General features: G+C 38.0%; 1 protein-coding gene, 1 non-coding gene and 1 pseudogene across 3 annotated transcripts in view; all 3 read right to left on the reverse strand.

The window, feature by feature from the left end:
- PTPRO (protein tyrosine phosphatase receptor type O) overlaps positions 1 to 27,453 on the reverse strand; it is a 241,280-nt gene that overhangs the window by 168,783 nt on the left and 45,044 nt on the right. The window lies entirely within an intron of this gene.
- On the reverse strand, positions 12,209 to 13,488 carry LOC121038873 (cytochrome c oxidase subunit 1-like; annotated as a pseudogene).
- Positions 14,986 to 15,070, reverse strand: TRNAR-UCG (transfer RNA arginine (anticodon UCG)). Its single transcript has one exon. It is a non-coding gene; the product is annotated as a tRNA-Arg (tRNA).

Consider the following 27,453-nt stretch of genomic DNA (forward strand, 5'->3'; position numbering starts at 1 on the left):
ACAAACAAGCATTTCTCGACCACTTATCTATAATCAGATAAATAATAATTTGGGTATAAAAGCTAAGCAGCACACTTTTCTATGGTATGCCTTTTAAAAGACATGAAAAATGGGAGTTGGATTGATCTTTATATATTAAAAAAATCATCGGGGCACCTGGGTGGCTCAGTTGGTTGAGGATTGGACTCTTGATTTCTGCTCAGGTCATGATACCAGGGTCATGGGATTAAGCCCTGTGTCTGGTTCCATGCTGAGCATGAAGCCTGCATAGGATTCTCTCTCTCTCTCTCTCTCTCTCTCTCTCTCTCCCTCTGCCCCTCTCTTCCTCTCTCTTTCTCTCTAAAATTAAAAAAAAAATTAAAAATAAAAAAATCATTTATTTTTTACCTATTATGTGTCAGATACTGTAGGTTTAAGGATGAGTACCAACATATATGGTCCGTGACTTCATGGAGCTTCTGGGTTAGTGGGACAAACTCTGGATCTGTGAGAAACAAGATTGTCTTGTGTGTGGCCCTTACACCACGTACCCTTAGGATTTAGGGATGGACTGCCTGGGTTTCAGTTCCAGCTCTGTCACTCATTAACTTCACCTTGGGCAAGTTATTTAACTTTTCAATGCCTTCGTTTCCTCATGTGTAAAACAGTGATAGTAATACTCACCCACCCACCCACTCACCACATAGGATGGCTATAAGGATTAAATGAGCTAATGTGTGTAAAGAACTCAGAATAGTGCCTGGCAGGGGTATATTACTGTTAGATGTTTTTATTACCTATAAAGAGAATTTGGGATGAAATAATGCTTAAAGTGTCCCTGTGAATAATGTAATAGGAAATCAAAAGTTCCTTTTCCTTACTTGTTTCTAAATAAAGCATTATATATTGTTTAGAATTATGAGATCATTGAGAAAAAGAGACTTTGGGAATCATCTTGGATAATTTCCAACTAATTTAGAAATCCCGGCCACTTTCCTGACAGATGCCCATTTAGTCCCTTTGTTAGCATTTGTGGAAATGTAGCACTTATCCCCGAATAACCCAATCCATTTTATTGTGGGTCAGCTCTAATGGTTAGAAAGCATTTCTAGGATTGAGCCAAACTCTTAAGAAAAAAAGAAGACTGTTTTTCCATCCTCAATTAATACACTAATTTGATACGCTTACTAATAATTTGCAAAAATTTTATGCACTAATTTGATATGCCTAATACATGATAACTACTTGTACATAGTGACATTCAGTGTTATACTGAAAATATCTGAAATACAAAATGTGAACATTCAATCCACAAGTATTTACTGAGACTCCACTTTGAATAAGGCAGATGATTAAAAACAGTTTTTCTGCAAAGGATTACATATTCTAGGATTTAACTAAATTTACTAAATGCCTACTTTGGGGACAATTTAAATGTTATTTAATTCTCAAAACCCTCTATGGTAGGTGTTATTGTTTTTACAGTAAAGATGAAGTAAATGAGAAACCAAGATTCAGAGAGTTATTTTTTTATGAAGAAATATAGCTATAGCTACTCTATAAATAGCATACCTGGAACTGGAACACATTTCTGTCCATTTTTTTCCACTGTACCCAGAGGATCAAAGACCAAAAGTAATAAGAGAAAGCAAAAATGCACATGGAAAAAAGATGTTATTTCAGGGTACCAAAGAACCATTATTTTAAAACAGCAGGCCGGGATGCCTGGGTGGTTCAATCAGTTGAGCATTTGATTCTTGATTTTGGCTCAGGTCATGATCTCACGGTTCTTGGGTTTGAGCCTCGTGTTGGGCTCCCCACTGGGCATAGAGTCTGCATAAGACTCTCTGTCTCTCTCTCTGCCCTTCCCTCCCTCTCTCTCTCTCTCTCTCTCTCTCTCTCTCTCTCGAAACAAAACACCACCCCCCCCCCCACAAAAAACAGTAGGCCTAAAAGGGGGAAAGGTATTATATTAAGAGCTTTCTAAATATTTGAACCATGCCATGCTTCTAAGAACTACTCATTTCACCAATTCAATAAGCAATGCATCTCTGTGTTGTGAACAGTGTTAGTATTTAAAGGGCTTTTCATTCACCTCCATCAGTCACATCCTGACCACGTTAGATTTCTCTGATTCTCCTCGTATTTCTCTTCACAGTTAAAGATGGGTGGGAAACTGTTGGGAGCATCAGTTAACCCTTGCCTTGCCCCCCCGCCCGGCCCCCAGCTGCCTGTTTGGTGGATACTGGTTTTATTTGGGGTTTATTCCTTTTACCCTTAATTTTTCAGGGTAATAAAAACAGGTCATGGGGTCAGGGTGGTAGTCCATTGCCATAATAATGCATATTCCCACATTCCACAAGGTCTACCTTGGAAGAATTTAAGTTGTCAAATAGTTACGTTTTTTGGTTATATTGGTCAATTAGTATTCAGAGTTTTCTTGGATATTAATCTGAATCCTCTGCCACCATCCTCCCCACCCCACCCCCACCCCACAGAATGCAACAGAATGTAAGATCCTTGAAGGCCAGAAATTTTTGTTTTGTTTCCAGTTCCTAAAGTAGTAGATTGCACATAGGTGTTCAGTAAAGGTTGGTTGACAGATGAATAAACTAAAAACAAAGCCACAGATCTTATCTCTCCTGGGGCACTCAGCCTTCCCAAGGGACTGCCCTAAAGGTTATATATGTTTGTGCTCTCACTCAGAGGTGACTTGAGTTTATGAAATCCAAGTTCAGAAGTATGGCTGTTTGAACACTGGGCAACTGAGGACAATTCAAAGCAATCTAATTGAAGGAAGTCCTCATTCTCTCTGTCAGACTGAGGTAGGGGCTTTTTAATCAGGAAGATCTGGCTTGTATTGTCTGTTAAATGGAGATAATGATATTAATCTCTTAGGGTTATTACAAGGAGTAAACAACACATGGGAAGGCATATTTCACAGTCATTGGCATATTGTTGTTGCTTAATGAAAGCTTATTTCTGTTCCTCCTTTGGATAAATAAAACACAGTTGTTAGAAATATAAATATTATCAGTTGCTTAGATCTTGGTGGCTAAGGAAAGCAAATCTAATTAGAAAGAAATGTAATCTTTGAGTTACAAAGTTTGATGGTAGGCCAGTCACTAAAATATTGTTATTTCAGTATATCACCGTGCCTCTCTATTGAGGACAAATATTGTATGGTCTTAGAATTTAGTGATGCATTATAAGCAAAGAAAAATATCCAGTAACTCATGTGAATGCCAAGCTCCTGGACGTCCCAAAATGGTGAAACTCCCAGAGACTGCCTTAGTCCCATCATGTAACTCAGCCTCTTCCTGGGGGAGTACTTTCTAAAAATACTTGGTCTTACACTGTGTGTGATCCTTCTACAATCCCATTTTCTTGTGTTAGACTTCCCATGGGAAGGCAAAGGATTAAATCTGCTTTATTGTAAATGTTTGAAGGGAAAGACTGTGTTAAGGGGAGTAAATGACCTAATAAAAATGCTTCCTTGACTTCCATTTTATTTTCTTCCTCAACAGAACCATAAAAGTCTCTACAATGTTATAGAATGAGCCTGTGTCAGATGAAAAACTTAGCGGCGTGTGTGCCTGTAGATACTTGACCAGCCCTATGAATTTCTGTTTCTGGATTCTTTGTTCAACAGAGAGTTTCCTTTCGGTTTGTTCCCCCCTAGTTAGACATTATTATCACATCACATTAAGAACAATTTTTTGGATCCAGAATTTTGCAGTTAGTTCTTGAATATAAAAATAGTGCTAACTCAAAGCAATCTTTCCAGTAACTTCAATTAAAAAATATAGTAATTCAGTAATATTTAAGGCAACAGTATTATTTAGGATATATACGTTTTTCTCAAAATTAACCATAAATGCTTAACTGAATTGTTTTACCACATTTTAAAGTCACAACTGAAGACACAAGTGTGATTCAAATGAGTCCAGCCCCTATGGTTAAGCCTTAATTGCACATGCAAACATACAAATATATACACCCAAATACATACATTTCCATCTATGAATCTGTATCTTTATGTGCAAATTCACACATCTCCAACATCACATATATTCAGATACATTTCTATGGGAACACACCAAAAGACGCACCCTACTTATAAGAAGAAATTAAATAAATCAACTTTTACAGACTATAGGAGCTTCCAGAAATGGTGTATTATACATACACATCTCTGATCTGTGTTCTCAATGGTAAAAGGACTCATGAGGAATTAGACACCTGCTTCTGTTTATAACCTTAAGTAGTCCCAAAGGCCTGATTACTCTGAAACAACCATACACTTGTCTTGGTTCATTGCTTAATCAATCTTTTCAGGCACACCAGAATATCCCATTTTCCAATACAAGGGCTTTCATCATCAGCATGTGTGATCTTTAATTCTGCAGTGCTGTCATATATTAAGAGACAATAAAATGAAATAGGCTGTTATCTCTTAAAAAGCACTAGTAATTCAAATTTGGACAGCTTCAATTTGGGCATAGGTTGTTATCTCTTAAAAAGCACTAGTAATTTAAATTTGGACAGCTTCAATTTGGGCAAGGTAATTGTGGAAATATTCCCTGCCTTCTCTATGCTGCAGTCTAACATTTAATGGTTTTGCAAATCTGACTGTACTAAGCTACAAGCAATAAGGAAATAAAATTAAGATGTTAGTCATAAAATTAGCCAATATAAGAGACTAAAGATTCTATTCCAAGATGGGCCAAGCTATGAGATTTGTTATTATCCATGGGATTGAAAGAATGGAGGCTTTTTAGGCAAAGAAGAGTCTTTTTTTTCACTTTCTTGTATCTTTGCTTTCTCTCTGTCATCTGACTAAAACTTGTTCACACTGTCCCAGTCCTAAACGACAGCAACAACAGCCACCAGCTAATTCTGCATCTTCCTTCTCTCCAAGCCATCCTATTTCCGCTTTTCTCTTCTCAAGGGCCAACATATTAAAGTAGTTTAAACTCGTTGCCTCAACTTCCTCAGTTTCCTTATACTTCTCAGTTCCCAGCAATCTGACATCTGACTCTGTGTTTCTGCCTAAATTGCTCAAGCAAAGGCAAATAGTGTCCTGTTTTCTACACCTACTGGCCCTATTGCAGCCCTAATTCCTTTGTGACACCCAGCAATATTTCACATTGATGACCACTTCTTGAATATTGCTGTCACTTTATTCTCCTCTCTGACCCCCATCTCTATCTTATTTACTTCATGTTTTTCCTCTGCCTTCCAATTAAATTTTAGTGTTACTATAATTCTCTTCTGTTATGTGTGATTTCTTCCACTCCTGTGGTGTTTTCTCCAGGTGACAGACAGCAATCAGATACCAGACTTCATGCCAAAAAGAATGTCAGATGTTAACACCACCATTAAAAACTTCAGTTGCAATAGTGGAGGTTCGCCTGATAATGCCATTTAATTGATTTGGCTGGCCTTTGAATAAACCAGAAGGATCAGAGCATATGGCAATAAACTATCAAAAATTAACCAAGTCGTAGTCCTAATTACCACATGTTGAAGGTGATACCTTTTCAGTACCAGAGTAACTTAACTCAGTCTCTTGTATTTGGTATTTGGCTATAACTGATTTGTTGACTGTAATTCAATTCCCCATGGTAAGAGAAATCAAAACCAGATCACTTTTACATGGGAAGGGTGACAATATACACTCATTGCCTTCCCTCAGAGCTACATTAAATCTCTTGCTCTCTGTCACTGTATAGTCTATAGGGACCTTGATCATTTTTACATTCCACAACACATCATGTTGGTTTGTTATATCGGTGACATAAATGGTAATTTAACATGATTAGTAGAAAGTGGCCGGCATTCTAGGCATCCTAAGCTGCCTATGTGTCAAAGGGCAAACCTCAGTAGAAGACTCACAACAAAAACTCCTAGGGTATTAGAGCAAGACCATTCCTTCTGCAGCAAAGAATTATGTAATTTTGGAAAAAAAAAATTCCTGCCATGATACTAGATCCTTAGAACTGTATATTGTCTAATCCATTGAGTCATAAGTTTGGGCAGGAAGAGTAGTGATTTGTTATGAATGCACCATTCAGAATTGGGCTGGAGAAGTTCCAGAAGACACAAGTAAATTACAATAAACAGGTGACCAAACACCTAAACCATTTGTAAGGTATTAGGTTCTCTGTCACAACTTATAGCTATGGCATCTTGGGTTTCCCTATGACTAAATGGCAAAGGAAATAACTGAGGCCCAATTCACAGGTAAGTTGGTGCAATTTCTTCATGTTAGCTTTACTGGATAATTATTACACTTGAGGCTTACATAGGTCTGGCTCTAAAGGACATGAGAGTGCACTAGACCTTCAAAGATAACACTGGGAAGTTTATTTTCCATGGAGTTTTGGGCTCCTGGGCAGAGTGGTTTGGCTAGTTAGTCAGAACTCAGAAAAAAAAGACGGTAAGTGGGTAAGAGACAATGAAATCTTAGGAAAATCCATGCACTGGGTCTATGGAAGTGGGCACAGCATGTGCACTTGTCTTTCTCATACTCATGACCACTAGGGACCATTTATCTCAGAAGAGGAACTCAATAACCAAGGAGGAAACTTGTCCTGTGGATGGCAACAAGCATCTTTCTTTGGCAACCCTGGTGCTAGCAGAATGGGACCATAAACAGAGTGACCATTGTGGCAGGGATACAGCTACGCAGCCTCAGTAGCAGGGTCCTTTTTCTGTAAATTTTATCTGACTCCTGGTGACGAGTCAGGAGCAGAAAACAAAATTAAGCCCTCATTATGAAGTCATTCTTCAAGAAAACCAGTCTACCACTTGGTGGTAGGTTGATTACATCAAACTGAACCCCAGTAGAAGGAGCAAAAATTCATCCTTTCATGAATTGACACCTTCTCTGGATATGAATTTGCATTCCCTGGTTCAAGGATCACCACTGACGTCATCACCCTAAGGATTATACAACATATGACATATATTTTCATGGTTTCTCACAGTTATCTCTTTTACCATACAGGAATGGGCACTTAAACACACAATCCACTTGTCCTACCATATATCCCCTCACCTAGGAACTGAATAATGGAATGGTCAGTTAGAGGCTTAAGGAAGACATACACTTAGGTACAGTCTGGTTGGGGTGCTGTCCTCTAGGATGTGGTGAATGCACTAAATCAATGGCTGATAAATGGTACTCTCTCCAGTAGCTAAAATGCATGGGTCCCAGAACTAATGAGTGAGAGTGGGGTTAGTTCATCTCACCATTCTTCCCAGTGACCCAGTGAAGTTGTGATCTTCATCTCCACAAATGGAGTTCTACAGGATTAGTGACCTTGGTTTGTGCAAAGGGATTGTTTCCCCCAGAAGACAGAGTGGAACTCTTAATAAATTCCACTTTAACTTGAAACTATAGCTACTACTTGGTCATGTTGAATTGCCCATGCCATTGAAGCAACCAAGGTGAAGAATTACTATTCTCATAGAGGTGATTGAATCTAATTTCTATGAAGTTCTGGGATTTGTGGTATATAATGGGAATAGGAAGGAGTACATGCAGAATCACAACATACAAGAGGAGTGCATATTTGTGTTTCTCTGCCAAGAGATAATGTGTATGGACAATTATAGTAAATACAGTCCAAAGAAGGAAAGGCAACGAAGGGCACAGATCTCTCACATATGAAAATCAAGGTCATTCCAGCAGACAAGAAAACTAGGCCAGCCAGAGTGTTGGCTTAGCATGAGGAAAATAAACAGAATGAGTAGTAAAGAAGGAGATGATAAATATCAGTTATGACCTTGGCACTGCCTGCAATAGTGAGAGTGTAATTCATTCCAATAACCCCTGGAATTAAGCCTTTTCAGAGATTACAACTTATCACTACCCTGAAGGGGACTCAGTGACAGGTTTTACCTAATAGGGCATATGGGTGGATCTGAGTGGTGCAAGGGATAGGCTGTACTGGCCATTTCATACCCTCTTAGTTCATGTCTTATCCCAACCACTGCTTTGCTGGCAAGTTCCATTAAATGCTTCACCATCTTCACCTTGGTTCAGACTTATAACATCTCATTGTGGGCTGAGACCATGGAACTCTTCCTGCTATGGGACTACTTGGCACAACTGTGTGGGATACCTGTGGCACCTTACTTGGCCCTTATGCATGCACAACCAGAGATTACTTTAGGTTACACCTTAGGTAATAGGGATAGGGATCAAGGAATGAATTGCCTCCCCTATTGCCCCAGGCTATTAGTTCTCAAACATGTTTCACAAGGCTCCTTAGAAGTTCCTATGAGACTGAAGGATGGCAGCTCACAAAAGCACATTTTTCAAATTGGTTTTTCCCTGTTCAAAACTACTGCCCTCATGCTTGTCCTCTAAGATTATATTCCCAAATAAAATGAATGACCTTTGGGGCCACCTGGGTGGCTCAGTCGGTTGGGTGTCCGACTTCAGCTCAAGTCACCATCTCATGGTTCCTGAGTTAGAGCTCCACGTCGGGCTCTTTGCTCACAGCTCAGAGCCTGGAGCCTGCTTCAGATTCTGTGTCTCCATCTCTCTGCCCCTTCCCTGCTGGCGCTGACTCTCTCTCTCTCTCTAACTCTCTCTCAAAAATAAATAAACATTAAAAAAAATTTTTTTAATGACCTTTACACAAGCTTTGGTCTATGGTTTAGCTTTTGGGGAAAACCTAGATTAAAACAGAACTTGAAAAACATTTTGAAGGAAACTTTTATTTCAAGTGAAAGGACTGCTAGGTCTTGTCAATGCCTCGAGCCTGAATAACCAGCTGCGAGTGTCAAGGGAAAACAAGCAACCCTGGGAGGAGAGCTACTTTTGGGGATGGGGAGACGATAAATTTAATCTTAGACTGTGGAATTGAATATGGAATTCACCCATAAAGAGTCTGGCATTGAAATATGAGTCTAGGGGCACCTGAGTGGCTCAGTCGGTTAAGCCTCCGACTTCAGCTCAGGTCACGATCTCACGGTCAGTGAGTTCGAGCCCCTCATCAGGCTCTGGGCTGATGGCTCAGAGCCTGGAGCCTGCTTCCAATTCTGTGTCTCCCTCTCTCTCTGCCCCTCCCCCGTTCATGCTCTGTCTCTCTCTATCTCAAAAATAAATAAACGTTAAAAAAATTAAAAAAAAAAAGAAATATGAGTCTAAGGTGAATAGATGGAATTGGATGGTAGATAAAGCTGTGAGAAAGGACGAGTATCCTAATAAAATAGATACGGCAAATTTACTCAATGTTGACAGCAATATTTGAGGGAACATGGTATCTTCACTACTAAAACAGAGCTCTTTGTGAAAGTTGAGAAAAAGTTGTCCCACATGTCATTTTTTGCTTTCACATTCCCTGTACCTTTTACTCTGAGAATTCTTCTTACCTGGCTATTTAAAGATTCCCTGGAGGGAAGGAAAAAAAAAGACACTGTCAAAATAGAGCTTTCTTTAAGAAGACAGAAAAAAAAAAATAGGCTTTTTTTTTCTTTGATCAGTCAGTGAGAGCAAGGAATGAGGTCAGTAAGAGTAGATGTTTTTCTAGGATGGAGAAAAGAGCGAGCACCTCATTTGGATTTCATTTTTTATAACATGTTGTTTTTGAGCACGAAAACCTCCCAGCCAGCCACGGCAACAATTTCAGAGAATACAATTATGTAAGGAGTTTTAGTATTAATATTTTACGGATGTGCTCACTGATCAAGATTTTTTTTTTACTCCTCTGAAACTTTTCAGACAGAACGTTTTAGAGAAACACGCTGATATTGTCACTAAATTTACATTAAAATTGGACATGTTATCTACCCTACTTAAAAAAGCACACGGTGTATCTATTAATCACTGCTTAATGTTGAATACTAATACATGAACTTTTTCTAATTAAAGGGCTATTCAGCTCCAACACCAGTACCTTATCATTTTAGGTGTTTTATTATGCTCTTGGCATTTGTTAATGGCAGGACTTGCTCGCTATTACCAAAAGCCTTTCAAATCTTATAATTTTTGAACAGTTTTAAAAATGGGAAGAAAGAGTTCAATGTGTTTTTAATTAAAAACTAGATTTTCATTATAAAACTGGGATGTGGGCAGGTAGATATCTCTTCTATATTATCTAAAGGAAGTGTAAAAAATTTATATGTAATATTTATTCCTGTAGTGTTTATATATTTTTTTCTTGAATTTGTTTTAAAATATAAAACTTTCTTGGGTAATCCACATATTATATTCTCACATTATGGAAATTAATCACACTTCCACTAAGAAAACAAACATACACATTGGTTTTTTTTATATTTAAAAAATAATTTGTGCTAGGGCACCTGGGTGGCTCAGTCAGTTAAATGTCTGACTTCAGCTCACAATTGGTGGGTTCCAGGCCCGCGTCGGGCTCTGTGCTGACAGCTCAGAGCCTAGAGCCTGCTTTGGATTCCGTGTCGCTCTCTCTCTCTCTGTTCCTCCCCGTTCACTCTCTCTCTCTCTCTCTCTCTCTCTCAAAAATTAATAAAATATTAAAAAAAACATTTAAAAAAATCATTTGTGCTGGGGGCACCTAGGTGGCTCAGTTGGTTAAGACTCCAACACAATGAAGAAGCCAGAAGCAGGCCTGGGCTTATATAGAGTCTTAGTATTAGACAAAATTAAATCAGTGAAGAAAGAATAGTCTCTGCAATTAAAAAAAAATTGGTTAAATTAATGATTCTACATCTATACTTTCAGATAGTATGTGGTCATTTAAAAAATAGAATATTTTGGGGGTGCCTGGGTGGCTCAGTCTGTTGAGCATCCAACTTCAGCTCAGGTCATGATCTCGTAGTCTGTGGGCTTGAGCCCCGCGTAGAGTTCTGTGCTGACAGCTCAGAGCCTGGAGCCTGCTTCGTATTGTGTGTCCCTCTCTCTCTGCTGTCTCTCTGTCTCTGTCCCTCTCTCAAAAATAAATAAACATTAAAAAAAATGAAAACACAATTTGTGCTTGAAAGGAAAAAAATCTCCTTTAGTGTTCCCTGAGGCTTTGTGCATTGGCCTAGCTGGAGGTTGGTTTCTAATGAGCACTGTTCACAGTGAAGTGGATCTCCTTTGGCTTTCCTTACGGAGTGCATGATGCACATAAATCAAACTGTGAGATCAGGGGACTAATCAGTCCTGTAGATGTACAACTATAGTCTCTGGAAGAACCAGAAGAAGCTTTCCAACTGGCATAATAGCAGCACAGAAACTGTTCTCCTAGGACTGTGTTATCACTGTTTAAGATTTTTTGGGTTAGACAGTAAAGTATTAGCGGTCGAGCATTACTTCTCTTAACTACCTTGCATTATTGGCCTTTCATTCCTTTGCTGGTTCATTCATTCAGCAGAAAGACACAGCACCAGGTTATGTGGCAGACACCGATATACTCAGATAGCATGACACCCGCCAAAAGTGAATTTGTAGTCTAAGGGGATAGGCAGGCAGAGATAGGAATAAAGTACTAAGAAAGCATAAAGCAAAAACATCAAACTCTGCTGAAGATGTCAGGGAGGGCTTCACTGAGGAGTTGACAGTTGAAGAGGACCAGGCTTCACCAGGTGGGTGAGAACAGCTTATAGGTAAAGGCACAGCATGACGAAAGACATGGGGCTCTACAGCAAGTAATTTCTACAGAAATTAAGAGTTCTGTGGGGTAAGGACAGTCCCCTCCCCCTACTTCTTGTTAATAACACGTTAAGGACTTTGGGCTTTTTTTTTTTCCTGGGGTAGTAATATTTTTTACTGGAGTAGGCTAAAGATCCAACTTATTTTTGGAGGTGATAACTGATAGCCATGTGCTAGATGCTTAGGTTACTGGGGTGTAAGATTGAAATGGGGGCTGGAAGCAGGTTTCGGAAGAATCTGCACACTGAATAAGAGATCTAGAATGTACCATGTAAGCAATGAAGGCCTTTGACAGTGTTTGAGATGGCATGATGAAAGCAGGGTTTTTCTTGATATCTATGTATACGTGGAATAATTTTCCTCTAGATTGTTCATGTTCTTTTAGTTCTGAGATAGATCTGGCTTACAAGCGTTTTCATGGGCTGGGCGCCTGGATGGCTCAGGAGGTTAAGTACCTGATTTCAGCTCAGGTCATGATCTCGTGGTTCGTGAGTTCGAGCCCCCACCTTTGGGCTCTGTGCCGACAGCTCAGATCCTGGAGCCTGCTTTAGATTCTGTGTCTCCCTCTCTTTCTGCCCTTCCCCCACTTGTGCGCGCGCACTCTCTCTCTCTCTCTCTCAAAAATAAGTAAACAACAACAACAAAAAAGAGTTTTCAGAGGCTATGTAATTTGAAAGGTATTGGGGAAGGAAGTTTTAGAGGTGTGCTTCCTTCCTTTCTTATTTTAAGGTTACATAGGCTGCCTCTTCAAATGTATGATATGGAGGAGGACATCCATGCCGCCATTTGAGGTGGGTTGTGGTTAGTTTAGTTCTACTATTGCTACTTCTCGTTTGGAAGTGAAGGTTTCTCAGACTATAAAAATTATTCATATTACTACTGTTAGAGAAATGAAAGAGCCTATAGAGGAAATTGTGTTTCAAGTTGTATTGCATTTGGATAGTCAAAGTAATGTCCAGGTATTCAGGATAATCCGAGAAAGTGCTGAGGAAAGAATGTTGTGTTAACACCTACAAATATAATTGTGAAATGGATTTTTGCTCAGGTGTTACCGAGAGTATTTCCTGAAAATAAGGGGAATCAATGAGTGAGCCCTCCTATAATAGCGAATACTGCTCCTGTTGATAATACATAGTGGAAGTGAGCTACTACATAGCATGTGTCACAAAGAACGATATGTAACGAGGAGCTTGCTAGTACAATGCCTGTTAAGCCCCCTACAGTAAATAGGAAAATAAAGCCTAGGGCTCATAGCGTAGCAGGGAATCATTTAATGTGGCCTCCATGAAGGGTGGCAAGTCAGCTATATACTTTTACCCCTGTGGAGATAGCAATGATTCTGGTGGCTGATGTGAAGTATACTCGTGTGTCAACGTCTATTCCCATGGTGAACATGTGGTGAGCGCATACAGTGAAACCTAGGAAGCCAATAGATATTAATGCTCAGACTATTCCTATATAACCAAAGGGCTCTTTTTTGCCTGAGTAATAGGTGACGATGTGTGAAATTATTCTGAAACCTGGCAAGATTAGGATGCAGACTTCGGGTGCCCCAAAAATCAGAACAAGTGCTGACATGGGATAGGACCCCTCCAGCGGGATCAAAGAAGGTGGTGTTTAAGTTTCGGTCTGTTAGTAGTACGGTAATGCCGGCCACTAATACTGGTAGTGGTAGGAGTAGCAAGACGGCAGTAATTAGGTCAGATCAGAAAAATAAAGGTGTCTGATATTGAGATACAGCAGGGGGTTTTGTATTGATAATTGTAGTAATGAAATTAATAGCACCTAAGATTGAAGAAACACCTGCAAGGTAGAAGGAAAAGAGGGTTAGATCCACAGATGCTTCAGCGTGGGCTAGGCTACCAGCTAGAGGGGATATACAGTTCATCCAGTGCCTGCACCCGCTTCTACTACCAATGATGCCAGTAGTAGTAGGAAGGATGGGAGAAGAATAATCTAATGGATTATTTCAAGCCAGTCTCCAATCTTCATCTTAAATGAATCTAATATCAGGTGTTACTAACACTTGGCAGCCAAATAAATGGCAAGGAAATCATAGCTATTTCTCTAAGAAGATTTTGGAGGAATAAAAGATCTAGAAATTTTCCTGTTAGGGAGGAAGATGGGAACATAAAGATGAGTGTCTGACAAAGCCAATTAAGTACTATGCATCACTATCATGAGGAGAGCTAATCTTTGTAACCCCATGTGGGAGTTACAATCCTGAAGAAATGTTACTATCATACAGGCTACCGGATGTGAGATAGAACTCGGAGAATCCTTAGAGAAAAATATATTTTTGCCCTTATGCAGAAAGGCTACTGTAAAGTATAATGCATCCTCAATCCAATATGTATATATAGGCTTAAGCATATAAAATTGCCTCTATGTGACTCTTTGACGCTCCAAATGGCAATTTCACATGGTTCAAAATAATAAACGTGCACACATACACACATAAGATTATATTTATCAACTTATACGTGCATATCAGGTTTATGACCAGATATCTATCTATCTAATCTTTATATAGACAGACAGAGACAGACAGGCAATAGAGGCGGAAAAAGAGAGAAGAAAAGCACTAAAAAATTGGCTTGAGTGTTTACTGTGAAAATATTTTACAAATCAAATGTGTTTTATAATAATAAATTCAGATATAATAATTATTAGATATCTTTTAAATCCTAACAAAATGATTTTTTTTTAAAGTAGGCTTCATGCCCAGCACAGAGCCCAAGACAGGGCTTAAACTCACGACCCTGAGATCATGCCCTGAGCTGAGATCAAGAGTCAGTTGTTTAACCAGCTGAGCTACCCAGGTCCTCCCCTGTCCCCAGAAAATGATTCTTGTATTTGGGCGCCCAGGTGGTTCAATTGGTTAAGCGCCCAACTTTGGCTCAAGTCATGATCTCGCAGTCCATGAGTTTGAGTCCTGCACAGGCTCTGTGCTGACAGCTCAGAGCCTGGAGCCTGCTTTGGATTCTGTGTTTCCCTCTCTCTCCACCCCTCCCCTGCTCATGCTCTGCCTGTCTGTCTCTCTCTCTCAAAAATAAACATTAAAAAAATTAGAAAAAATCATTCTTATATTTTAAGAATAGTAGAGCAAAATTATGTTTTTATAATGACAAATATTCTTTCAAAATTGACTCCTTATGTGAATTTAATTAGACATAATATTGAACTGTCTCCCTGTGGCCTTTCATGTTTCCATGTATCTGTGTTCTTTGTGCTACATTCTTTGTAATTTTTTAAATCTTTATTTATTTTTGAGAGAGAGAGAGAGAGAGAGAGACAGAGCATGAGCAGGGGAGGAACAGAGAGAGGAGACACAGAATCCGAAGCAGGCTCCAGGCTCTGAGCTGTCAGCACAGAGCCTGACGTGGGGCTCGAACCCACAAACTGTGAGATCATGACCTGAGCCGAAGTCAGACGCTCAACCGACTGAGCCACCCAGGCGCCCCACATTCTTTGTAATTTGTTCAGATCTATTCTATAATCTTTTATGTCAGTTGAATGTATTCTGCTAGTTAAGTCCTCTGTTTAATTTTTAATATTATTCATTAAATTTTCTCATATGTAGAAATTATTTTAGTTCTTTTTCAAAAATGAGTGACCACTTTTAATAATCTCTTGCTCTTTATTTTTTTTATTCCTGCTTTAATTTATTTAAACATTTCATCTATTCTTACTGTAAATTCTGAGAAGGCAGCTGCCTATAAGCTGGGAAGAGAGTGCTCACCAGGAACCAGGAATTGGCAAGAAGATTAACCTTGGGCTTTCCAGCCTCCAGAACTGTGACAAACTAAACTTTTGTTGTTTAAACCCCCCAGTCTATGGTATTTTATTTCGTCAGTATGAGGTGACTACTACAGTGAGCTGATTAACAAGAATTGCAGTACATACAAAGGTTTATAGTGAAAGGCAAAAGTTGTGCTTAGTTGAAATGTCCTAAAAAAATTTTTTTTTAATTTTTATGGTCCTTTTGACATGGTTGTAATCAAGCCTTTGTACACTTTTCCCCAAGAACAGAACAATAACATAAGCGCTCCAATCTGTCACTTAAACATGAACTTAAACGTGCTGCATTTCTATCCACAGGCTTTGGTTTGAAGGATGGCAAATCAACACCTTCTATGTCTCATCTCATTCCCTGTCAGCATCACCTGCCTCTGAGGCCCCTGCTGCTGCGGCCACCAGCACTGCACGGGCTCTGATGGGCTTCAGGTTGGCCTGTTTTCTCTCTACAGTCTGTGCTGTGCAATTCTTGCCTCCTGCCCTTGAGCTCTCCGGTTGGCGCTGGGGAATAGGATAGAAGGGTGTTCTTGCAGCCCCAGTGCTTTTGCTTGGACGTGTGGGGGACTTACATCTTTGAGTTTTGGGAGATAAATTCTTCTGTGCCTCTTCCCAAACCAGTTGTCCTGAGAGATTCAGTGATTTATCCAGTCTCCTGAAATATCGTCAAAAATCTGTGCAGTTTGCTTGATACCAAGCGGTGACAGCCTTTGACAGCCTTTGTAATCACACATACGTTGTTTTCACTTCTACGCTACCTCCCTTTTTCTTTCCTCCTTCTTTCCTGAGACTGCGCTCTCTAATAATATAATCGCGCATAGGCTTTTGTCACAAGCTCTGTTTGAAAATCTGTTTGCTTGAAAATCTCTGTTTGCTCAGAAAGATGGTTGTAGAAATGATAAGACATATTTTTAGATGTTTCTAATTTGTTTTTCTCAGCTTATCTTCCACAAAGAGCTATTATTAGCTATTTTAGAGATGAGGGAATTTATTTGTTTATTTTCATGTTTTTATTTATTTTTGAGAGAGAGAGGGAGAGAGAGAGGCAGAGCACGAGTTGGGGAGGGGCAGAGAGAGAGGGAGACACAGAATCCGCAGGCTCCAGGCTCTGAGCTGTCAGCACAGAACCCGACGTGGGGCTCCAACTCGTGAACCATGAGATCATGACCTGAGCCGAAGTTGGACGCTTAACGACTGAGCCACCCAGGCACCCCTAGATGAGGGAATTTTAAATTCACCATTTAAAAAGAATCTAAAGTAAGAAAGCCATGAAACTTTCATTAATTGCAGACAAATATTTTTCCAACTTAGAGTTTGAAGCTTAAATGTAAACACTACCTGAGAGATCTTTTCCATTTAGGGAAAGGAAAGGTAGAAGGGAGTTAAACATATTAAGTATATTTTGCCATTAACAAAGGCAAGTATGTCTCTTGTCACATGTTCCGTGGGAATTCAGACAAAGAGGAAATATGTTCTAAACAACACAGGGAAAAAATGTTACAATAAATATGACCTTTTTCTTTTCTTTTTAAGTTTATTTATTTATTTTGAGACACAGTGTGCAAGATGAGGGTGGGGGGGAGGAGCAGAAAGAGAGAGAGAGAGAAAGAGAATCTTAAGCAGGCTCCGTGCCATCAGCACAGAGCCTGACACAGGGCTTGATGCCGCTAACTGTGAGATCATGATCTTAGATGAAATCAAGAGTCAGATGCTTAACGAACTCAGCCACCCAGGTGCCCCAATGTGACCATTTTCCATCATGAAGTAGCAGCAAGGTGTCATGAGAGGCTTTTGTTGCCTTTTCCCCTTCTTGGTTATTTGTAAAGTAACAATTGAGGTTTGGAACTGTCAAGGGAGTAATGGTGAGAACAAACTAATACACAACCTTAGAAAGGTCATTTGACCACCGCTGGGTGAAAATATACAACATGATGAACATTAATGACTTTATACTATTGTGTTAGGGATATAGAAAACAGCCACCAAAGACAGGTTTCTGGTAGGGATGCTACTTAAATTGATCTGAGTATGACATTCAGAGAACAGGGCATTGAAAGAAAACCTTTATTAAGTTTGAACATCAATGCTAAAATGCAAGATTTTTTCTTAAGTATCCCACCTTTCCCATAATGCAAATGAAATCGCAAAAATAATATTCCATTGTATGCATATACCAAATTATGTTTCTGCATTTGTCGTGATAAAAATTTTGGTTGGTTCCACTTTTTTACCATTTTGAGTAATATGCCATGAACATTCTATATAAGTTTTTGGTGGACATGTATTTAGATTTCTCTTGGACATATATTTATGAATGAAATTTAACATGGTAAGATACTGTCAAATTATTTTCCAAAATTGCCATATTATTTTACATTCCCACCAGCAATGTATGAGGGTTCCAGATTCGCCACATTATTGCCAACACTTGTTATTATCAGTCTGTTTTTTAATTTTTATCTTTTATTGTCTGTCTCTTTTTAATTTTTATTTTTTATTGTCTGTTTTTTGATCATAGCCATCCTAGTGGGTGTGAATTGTTATCTCATTGTGGCTTTGACTGGTATTTCCTTAATGACAAATGCATTTGAGCATCTATTTATGGACTTTTTAATAACTTCTTTATTTTCTTCAGAGAAATGTTTATTCAAATCCTTTGTCCGTTTTTAATTGGGTTACTTAACTTTTTATCACTGAGTTGTTATGTACTCTTTACATATTTGGGATACAAGTCCTTTCTCAGATATATGACTTGCAAATATTTTCTCCCTTTCTGTAGTCTCTTTTGTGATGTCTTTGTCTGCTTTGGGTATCATGGTAACACAGGCCTCACACTGAGTTAGGAAGTGTTCCCTCCTCTTCAATTTTTTTGAACGTGCGTAGAATTGATACTATTTCTTCTTTAAATGTTTGGTAAAATTAATCATGAAGTCATGTGAGCTTGGGACTTTTTAATTACTGGAAATTCCTAAATTACAAATTCAATCTCTTTACTTACTATAGGTCTGTTCCAATTTTGTATTTCTTTTTGAATCACTTTTGGTATTTTGTGTTTTTGTTGGAATTTGTCAGTTTCATCTATGTTTTCTAATTTGTTAGCATGTAGTTGTTCATAGTATTCTCCTATAATCCTTTTTCTCCTTACTGCTGTTAAGTTCAACGGTAGTGTCCCCTTTATTATTCCTGATTTCAGTAATCTGAGGATCCTGTCTTGATTTCTTGGTCAGTCTAGCTAAGTTTTGTTCATTTTGTTGATCTTTTCAAAGAACCAAGCTCGGTTTTAGGTTTTCTCTGTTGCTTTTCTAATTTCTATTACATTTATTTATGCTCTGACTTTTTTTAGGTTTATTTATTTATTTTGAGAGAGAGAGAGGGCACTCATGAGCAGGGGAGGGGCAGAGAGAGAGGGAGAGAGAGAGAATCCAAAGCAGGCTCTGAGCTGTCAACAAGGAGCCCGACGTGGGGCTCAATCTCATGAACAGTGAAATCATGACCTCAGCTGAAATCAAGAGTGGAATGCTTAACCAACTGAGCCACCCAGGCACCCCTATGCTCTAACTTTTAAGTTTATTTTCTTCTTTTTGCTTGCTTTACATTTAGTTTGCTCTTTTTTCACCCAGTTTTTTAAGGTAGAAGATGAGGCCACTGATTAAAAAATCTTTTTTCTTTTTCAATATAGACAGATGTTCACAGCCATAAATTTCCCTCTAAGCACTGTTTTAGCTGCATTCCATAAGTTTTAGGATGTTGTGTTTTACTTTTCATTCATTTCAAAGAATTTTAAAGCTTTACTTGCTATTTATTCATTGACCCATTGGTTATTTCGAAGTGTGCTGTTTAATTTCCACATTTTTGTCAATTTCTCAAATTTCCCTCTATTACTGATTTCAAATTTAATTCTATTGTGCTTAAAGAGCATACTTTGTGTGATTTCATTTTCCTAAGCATACTGAGGCTCGTTTAATAACCTAATATATTGTCTCTCTTGTAGAATATTGTATGTGCAATGAAGAAAAATGTGTATTCTGCTGCTGTTGGATGGAGTGTTCTATAGGTGTTTTTTGGGTCTAACTCGTTCAGAGTATTGTTCAAGTCTTCTGCTTCCTAATTAATCTTCTACTTAGGTGTCCTATCCATTTTTTTTTTTTATTTTTTTTTCAACGTTTATTTATTTTTGGGACAGAGAGAGACAGAGCATGAACGGGGGAGGGGCAAAGAGAAAGGGAGACACAGAATCGGAAACAGTCTCCAGGCTCCGAGCCATCAGCCCAGAGCCTGACGCAGGGCTCGAACTCACGGACCGTGAGATCGTGACCGGGCTGAAGTCAGACGCTTAACCGACTGCGCCACCCAGGCGCCCCTGTCCTATCCATTTTTGAAGGTGAGAGATTAAATTCTCCAACTATGATTTTGAATTGTCTGTTTCTCTTTTCAGTTTTCGCTTACTGTTTATATGGGGGTTTTTTGCCCCTCATCTTTTTAGCTTTCAAACTATTTTTGTTAATGTTTATTTAGTTTTGAGAGATAGAGACAGAGTGCAAGTGGGGCAGAGAGAGAGGGAGACAGAATCCGAGCTGTCAGCACAGAGCCTGAAGTGGGGCTCAAACTCACAAGTTGTGAGATCATGACCTGAGCCGAAGTCGGATGCTTAACCGACTGAGCCACCCAGGCATCTCTCTTCCAGCGTTTTGAATGTTCATCTCATTGTCTTTTGCCTCCCTGGTTTCTAATGAGAAGTCAGCTGTTAGCTTTATTAAGAATCTCTTATACACGGTGAACCATTTTTCTCTTGCTGATTTTAAGATTCTTTCTTTGTCTTTTGACAGACTGAATAAATGTGGATCTCCTGGACTTTCCCTTACTTAAAATTTAAGATTCTTAGATGTATAGGTTGATGCTTTTCATCACATTTGGGAAGTTTGTGTCTATGATTTATGCCAATATTGTTTCTGCCCCTCCCTCTCTCTCCTCTGCTCTGGGATTCCCATTTTGCCTATGTTGGTATGCTTGATGGTGTCCCACAGCTCCTTGAGATCTTGTTCATTCGTCTTCAGACATTTTTCTTTCTGTTCCTTAAACTGGGTAATCTCAATCGAGCTACCTTTAAATTTTCCAATTCTTTCTTCTGCAAGCTCAAATCTGTTGTAAACCCCTCTGGTAAATTTTTCATTTCAGTCATTGTACCTTCAATTCTAGAATTTCTATTTGGTTCTTAAAAACATTTTTTAAATTCCTTTATTGATATTCTTTATTTTGTGAAGCATCAATGTCATACTTTCCTTTAATTCTTCAGACATGATTTTCTTCAGTTTTGAATATATTAATAATAGCTAATTTAAAATTTTTGTCTAGTACCTCTAAAATCTGGGTCCCATTAGGGTCAGTTTCTATTTATAACTTTTTTCCTGTGTTTGAACCATAATTTTGCTCTTGGAAAGTGTATATTTGAGAACATATAACATGGCAAAACTGGAATTCAGGTCCCTTCCCCATGATGTGTTGTTGTTAGTTTTTATTGTTATTGCTGCTGGATTTATTTCTTTATTGGGGTGGGGGTTGTTTAGTGACTTTCCGGGACTAATTCTGAAAAGTCTGTATTCCCTGTGGTGGTCAGCCACTGAAGTCTATTATTAACTAAGTGGTCAAGAAATGATTGGTCAGATACTTTCCTAAATGCCTTGAGCCAGTAGGTCTTCTATCCTTTCTCAAGGAACTTTATTTGTGTTCTGGAACTCCAGTAATGCTCAGGCAATGTATAATTCTGCCTCTGCCTTTACTTCCTGCTTGTACAGGGCCTCAAGACCAACCAGAGATGAGAGATTGGGGCACTTTTGGGTTTTTCCTCACATGCGCACAGCCCTGCTAATATATGTGGACTTCCAAATCCCTGGTAATATATCAGATCTTTTCAAAGACCCCAATGAACATCTCCTTTTATTTTTCTGTCCAGGCTCTTGTGTGCCCCAACTGATGCTGTAAGTGTCTGTGATACCAAATAATCTTTGTTGGTTGTTTTCCACATACACCCTGGAGGTAGGGCTTTTGAGCTCTGATCACGTCAAATAATGACAATGCCTTTTGAATAAAGATTTTCCAAGCAGCTTTGAGACAGATCAAATAGTGATAATGCTCTGGGGATGGAACCACTTGAGGAATTCTGAATTTGGCCAGCCTGCCCTCATGCTTCATGGCTCTGAGGCTATTGTTTTACAAGGCCACTGTAGAACTCGGGAGAAGGGCATGGGGTAGGTCAAGTTTAAGAGCCATAAATCTTGTTCTTACTGAGGTTCAGCAATTTCTTTTTTTGGAATAAACACTCCTCAAGATTGTCACAAGTCTTTGGTTAATTTTTAGAATTCTGAAAGAGTTGATTTGTATGATGTTTTTCTCCGATGTTTTCATTGCTTTTATGAAGGAGTGGACTGACTCTAATATCCCAGACATTCCAAGTCCCTTCATTAGCTCTTATTTTTACCTATTCCCTTCCCAATATTTTAATGACCCAGTTTCTATTTGGGAAAAGAAAGTCTTCCCAATGGATATTAGTCTTGTCTTGGAATTGTTCTGTGCCATTCCAAAAGCAGGAAATAAATATACAATCTTTTAAAATATTTTCCAGACATTATTAACAAATGTCTGTATCAATCAACATGTTCTCTAGCTTATTTGGTATCCTCATTCTCTTCCTTCAACCAATTGTTCTTTGCATTTTTGTAGTGATTGAGTCTTTGAAAAAGAATGATGAATAGTATTGATTCTCACTTTCTATAAAATATATACACATGTGAGTACAAAAATATACACTGTTCCCAATATATTCATTGGCCTGAATCCTTAAGATCTTTCTGGAACACAGATAGAAAAAATTCTTCTCCTAGAATTTCATACTACATTTGTTTATAATTATTGTTTCTATATTTTTTAACATCTTTGTATCTGAGAGAATTTATCCTTAGTAGTAAACAAGAAAGATGAAATTTACTGAGTGCTAATTAAATGTCAGTTACTATGATACATAAAATGATTTGTGCATAATAAGTGTTTAATAATTACACTTTGAATAAATACTACTTCACCTATTTTTATTTTAACCTCTTTAACTGTACCCTTAATTTTTGACAGATACACATTGCCCTCAACAAGGAACTAGAAGAATTTGAAAATATGTTACACTCATAAAATAGTAGAGTGGGTGGGAAAAAAAAGATGGAAAAGTACTGCTGAAATTAAGAATAGGTTCAAAATAGACTCTGGGAAACTTTGGATATCTCTCAATTTCTACCACTCCTACTCTCTGCCTCTCCAAAACATCCTTTTGTATGAAATGATATAAAACAACTGGTAAAGATTTGCTCTTGTGGGCCCCCCACTGTGATGCCAATCTCAGCACCCAAATTACATTCTTCTTCTGTCCTATTGTGTATTTGTCACAAGACAATTTGTCATCACCATGCTAGTATTCACAGTCCAAGGCAGCAAAGCCCATGCTCAACGTCATGCTCCATAATTATGTTTGTTTCTATGAAGCCCCTCTGTGCCCACTTAGCATTTTAGATATGGATCCGAATGTGGTAGCAGTTTCTCATAGGTACTGTGATTGCTTCTGTTTTGATTTTGTCCGTGTGTTTTAACTAGATTTCATGTAAAACATCTGGAGACACTAATTACTGCCTGTCCTATAAACTTACACTCCTACTTGCCCTGGTGACAGTCATGTCATTAACTGACTCAAAACCAACTCTAATTAATCAACTGACAAATAAAGATGGTCCACCTGCCTGTACCAGTCTTAGTCTGAACCCAGCACAAAATAATATCCTTTGCAGCACTGCCTGTGAAAATCCTGGGCACTGATAAGACAGTCTACTTATTTCTTAGGCTAAATTACCAAGGAACACGGAGTACAGTAAAACCTTGGATTGCAAGTAACTTGTTCTGAGAGTGTTCCACAAGATGAACAAGCATTTCTAATAAATTTTAACTTGATAAGCAAGCAACATCTTGCACTACGAGTAGTATGTGATGCTGAACATCACATGATCACAACTGAGACCATGGTTCTTGAAATTCACTCTCATATACAAGTGCTTTGGATGACAAGCATGTTTCCAGAACGAATTATGCTGGCAAACCAAAGTTTTACTGTAGTTTTATATTTAAAAATCTATATCTAGGTTATCTTCAGGGGTAGATTCAATTCACAGGCCACTCGGGAAAGTCCTGGGTACGTGTCTTGTGCCCATCCCCCACACCGAACAGCTTATTAAGGAAGCTGAGTCCTCGCACGGTATTTCACTTGCAAGCAGTTAGCGTTACTGTTTGGCTGCATTTCAATCTGTGTAATTATCCTATCCTCCCTGTTAAAGAAAAATAAAATCCCACCAAATCATAGTGGTTTTAATTAGGGAAGTTATTCATTACTTCCTCCTTTAAAACAGACAAGGAGCTATCAAATTGTGTTTCACTGCTATATAGCAGTTGTGGTCAAACCAGAGGGGTTGGGTTTAACGATAGTAAGGAGTTTCCTAATTAGTTCCATAATGGACGTTAGAGACCGTCCCATAAAAAGCATTATGGAAGTAGAATGGGGTATTTCTGTACAAATGGGTCCTGCTATACAGAGAGAGAAAAAAGTGAAGTTCTATCTACCTTGTTCTGCTTAGGCCCCAAGATTCATGTTAATCAGAGATCTCAATTTTTGTTATTTTATTTTTTAAAAACATTTATTTATTTATTTTGAAAGAGAGAGAGAGAGAGAGAGTGAGAGCACACAAGCAGGGGAGGGGCAGAGAGAGAATCCTAAGCAGGCTCCACACTTAGCACGGAGCCTGATGGGGTTCCATCTCATGACCTCTCACGATCATGAGATCATGACCTGAGCTGAAGGCAAGTCAGATGCTCAACTGGCTGAGCCACCCAGGAGCCCTGGATATCTCACACTTTAAATTGCATCCCAACATGCTAAGAAGGCAGAAACCATTCTCAGCACACGTGATTGAGTGGTTCATTAGGAATATATATCAACATTAATACATCATAAGTATTTGACACACAGAATTTTTAAGGAATGTTTAGTGAACAGAATGTATTTTAAAGGAGCTCATAATTTAAAGAATTTTGCAAAGTGGACATCCCTTAAAATACTATTTAAATTTATTATAAATTAATAAATGTATTATAATTTATTCACAATTAAATTATTAATTACCAATATTAATTAATAATATAGTCTGTTAATATTAACTGACAATATTTGTTATTAGTTATTAAACTAAGAGCTAATTTGTTATTAATTATTAAATAAATTATTGTATATGTTTATCATATATTAATTATTATAAAACCACAAACACATACGTATAATATATGGCAGGCTTAGTGAATGCCTGAGGATTATTATTCTCCTATAATCAGGTGTTTAAAACATGTAAGCTCGAGGTTTTTCTATTTATTTTACATTAAGAAATTACTTGCTGGTTGTAAAGCGTTAAAACTTTTACAAGATATCATTTCTTTCTAATTATAAATACAATACTCATTGCATAAAACTTCGAAAATCATTATATCACCAACTTGAAAAAGCTAATATGAGCAGTTTGGTGAAGATCTATCCATATTATAATCTGCATCACAATCAACATCTCATTTATTTTTTATTTCACAACATATCATCAACATTTTACAGGCTGGATGGTATCTTATGCAGCATTATTGTCTTTGCTTGCCAAGTATGAATATGTCACAATTTACAATCTCTGGTTGTTGGAAATGTAGGCTTTTTCAGTTTTTTAATATTCCAAGTAGTGCTTCAACGACCATTTTTCATACGTATCATTGCACTTATCTTTGACAAAGGCTTTGTGTCATCTTTGATTAATTCCATACATATAGACTCCTAAATGGAATTACTGGATGCAACGTATGCCTGTTTTTGTGTGTTTTGGTTTTTAATGCCACTTGCTCTTAAGAAGTTTATAGAAATCTTGCCTGCGTTACTGCCAACAAAGAGAATTATGATTTATTTTTATCTTTTTGTGACCCTGAAAGGCAAAACAGTGGATTTTTTCACATGTGCCGCCCCCCAAAATTTTTTTAATGTTTATTTATTTTTGAGAGAGAGAGAAAGAGACAGGACATGAGCAGGGGAGGGGCAGAGAGGGAGACACAGAATCTGAAGCAGGCTCCAGACTCTGAGCTGTCAGCACAGAACCTGACAGGGGGCTCTAACTCATGAACCATGAGATCATGACCTGAGCTGAAGTTGAACGGTTAACTGACTGAGCCACCCAGGCACCCCTGTGCCTGATTTTTTTTAATTAAGTTTTTATTTTAATTCCAGTACAGTTCACATACAGTTCACATATTAGTCTCAGATGTACAATATAGTGAGTCAACAATTCTATACATTATTCAGTGCTCATCATGGCAAGTGTAGTCTTAATCCCCTTCACCTATTTCGCCCAACCTCCAACCAACCTCCCATCTAATATGTTTTATTTTATTTTTTTTTAATTTTTTTTAACGTTTATTTATTTTTGAGACAGAGAGAGACAGAGCATGAACGGGGGAGGGGCAGAGAGAGAGGGAGACACAGAATCGGAAGCAGGCTCCAGGCTCTGAGCCGTCAGCCCAGAGCCCGACGCGGGGCTCGAACTCACGGACCGCGAGATGGTGACCTGAGCTAAAGTCAGAGGCTTAACCGACTGAGCCACCCAGGCGCCCCTAAGATGCTTTATTTTAAATGAGTACCTTTAGTTAAAGTTATTTTTTCCCACAAGAACATTTTTTACGTGAAGCATACTTCAGAATACAAGGTTCTAAAAGATATATATATAAAACATCCTATCCAAGGAAAATAGAATACACATTTTCTTATGAAGAAATTCCGAAGTTTCTTCATGAATTTCGGTAATATTCACTAAGGCTTTTTGTGCTTTTGTCCAATTTGTACTTTTTTTGGAATCGCCAATTAATTCTTTTGCTTCTTTTTCTATCAAAGTATTCCTCTTCTGAATTGATTTGCAAAAATCTTTATGTATTACAAAAATCAAGAATATACAAAATTAAGACTACTGTCAGTCATGTATAGCTTAGCTTTTAAATCTATAATAAAATCAAGCATACTGAAAGTTAAAAAAAATTATGTTTTGAGAAGTTCTCTACATGATATAATTAAACTAATATTCAATATTATTTTTAAAAATCATTTTACACTTTTAATTTGCATTTAAGACTTCAACCACTTTGGGATTTATTTTGGTATTACAGATTTTTTCCCACTGAATGCATTATGACAGAGTTGAAGTTGCTATTCATAGAGTTGTTTGCTGCTTATTATCATTTTTTAATCACTGATGAATTGAAACATAAAGGAGGTTGGAACTTTAGGAATGCAAAACAACAGGGTGGGAAACATTCCAATTTTTCTTTAAAATATATGAAATGCTTATACTAATTTTTGTGAAGATCTCAATTTATACAAAGGCTTTGTCCACAAGTCTTTTTCTCAAAGAACTGCTAAAACATGTGTCACGTAACTAAAATAACATATATACCTAACTTAATCTTTGAGGAAGAAACAGATTTAAATTTTTATTATTGATGGGTAACCCTCAGTTTTCACTTGTCAGAGTTTTCCAGATTCTGTGTTGTCAATATAATATGTAAGGAAACTTTAGAGGCTGGAAATCACTTCTCATTGCATAAGCAGTTTTGTTGCACCCAGTGAACTAATGAGGAAAGAGACATGAGCTACAGTCTATATTAGGTTATCAAATTTATAATCCAGGAATTCCAGTAGAATATTTTAACTAACCTAATCCATCATGTTTTTTTCCAATTTAGGAAGTCTTTCAAAGGAGACAAAATTGGATGAATTGTTTAAATAGGCCATGAGGCTATACAGAGATTTCACATCTTACCTGGTAGGTTTACACTAAGCTCTCTCTGTACCTTCAGTTATTGGCATATCGATAAGAGCAGGTAAATGAGAAAGAGTTCAAGTTGAAGACTTTCCGGTCAAGGAAAAAAAATTGACTATTTTCTTC

This window comes from Herpailurus yagouaroundi, unplaced genomic scaffold (genome assembly GCF_014898765.1).
Source record: "Herpailurus yagouaroundi ecotype Mexico unplaced genomic scaffold, PumYag 166, whole genome shotgun sequence".
NCBI classification, from domain to species: Eukaryota; Metazoa; Chordata; class Mammalia; order Carnivora; family Felidae; genus Herpailurus; species Herpailurus yagouaroundi.